The sequence below is a fragment of the Neomonachus schauinslandi genome, unplaced genomic scaffold, assembly GCF_002201575.2.
Source record: "Neomonachus schauinslandi unplaced genomic scaffold, ASM220157v2 HiC_scaffold_2599, whole genome shotgun sequence".
In the NCBI taxonomy this organism is placed as follows: domain Eukaryota; kingdom Metazoa; phylum Chordata; class Mammalia; order Carnivora; family Phocidae; genus Neomonachus; species Neomonachus schauinslandi.
This window is the reverse complement of record NW_025411288.1, coordinates 3,550-4,967: the sequence shown is the minus strand read 5'-3', so window position 1 is coordinate 4,967 and position 1,418 is coordinate 3,550. Positions and strand designations below refer to the sequence as shown.

The 1,418-nt window shown below is 42.7% G+C and overlaps 1 pseudogene; it reads right to left on the bottom strand.

Annotated features, from left to right (window-relative positions):
• Positions 1-424: 424 nt before the first annotated feature.
• On the bottom strand, positions 425-1,004 carry LOC123323927 (annotated as a pseudogene).
• Between the last annotated feature and the right edge of the window lie 414 nt (positions 1,005-1,418).

Below are 1,418 nucleotides of genomic sequence, written 5' to 3'. Positions count from 1 at the left end.
CCCCAAGATCAAAAAAAATATTTGCACAATATACATAATAACTTAAAATACACACACACACACACACACAAACATATACACACACAGTCACACACACTTCTTACAGAACCGTGCTTGGGGAAACCCCATTTGTTGAGTGCCACTGAGAGCATATTTTGCTAAACTGCTGCTCCAGGTATTTTTGTTTGGAAAATCTATCACAGTAGGGCACAGCTGTTTATTGGATGAGCAGAAAAGAAAGATATGCTTGTGGCAACCAGAAAGTTTTAAGGTCTTTCAAGTTGTATAAAGTGGACCTGCAGAAATCTTTACATGTTCTCAGGATGCCAAGTTGGAGCTGAAATGTGATAACAAACCAGTTGCAAAAAGTGTACAGCAGCCATCTCTTGAGGTCAAACCTGGTACCCAGATATGCAAGAAAGCTTCAGGACACATAGCTTGTTGTCCTTGTCCCATATCGTCACATAATCTGATCATGTGTGCATTTCTCAAGAGGTTCATATTGTTTTGCTAGTTTGGTGTTGAGGATTTGCTCATATTCCTCCCGAATTTTCTCTTCATAGTCTTTTAAGAGATGCTCACATATTATTCTGACTTGTCAGAGGGGAAAAGAGGGCTGGTCCTTCTTCATCCTGGAGGAACCTGGAGAACTAGGGGCTGTGAGTGCTGAGGAATGAGGCTGACTTTCCGAAGTAGAAGCTTCACTCTGATTCAGAACAGCTTCTAAATGTCTCCAACTCTGATAAGGACTATATTCTTGTTTTATGTTCGGCAAAATTTGTTCTAGTGTTGGAAGGCATGGCTCATTGTGGGGTGCAGTGGGGTGCTGCAGAGTCAGTTGTGGTGTCTGCTCTGGAGAAGAGGTGGTGGCTCGGTGTCTGGGGGCCTGAGGCCAGAGAGGGGCCGGGCAGAGGGGTGCAGCACCACCACTTTGTGGAGCCAGGGCTCCACAGCCTGGCCTCAATCTCCCTGGGCTGTTTCAATGTAGCCCTCACATCATGCCTCTGGGGGGTCAGGGAACAGGGGAAGATATGGAGGTAACTGTGGCCCAAACTCCGGCTCCTCAGCCCAGCTCACAAGCCAGGCTGGATCCAATCCCGAGGCATAAATTATTTATAAAAAAATTGATAAGCTGCAATTTATTAAAATGAAAATCTTATGATCTCAAAAAACTCAAAAATAAACAGCAAGCTCCAGACATAGAAAATTTTGAAAAAAAGGATCTCTTTCCAAAAGATACATGTGAAAAACAATTGTATTCGAAATATACAAAGAACACTTGAAATCAACAATGAAGAAAATAACTTAATTAAGAAAACCGACTGAGTCCCATAATAAACCATTCACTAAATAACATAGATTGAAGGGGAGGAGCAAGATGGTGGAGGAGCAGGAGATCTAAATTTTGTCTGGTCCTA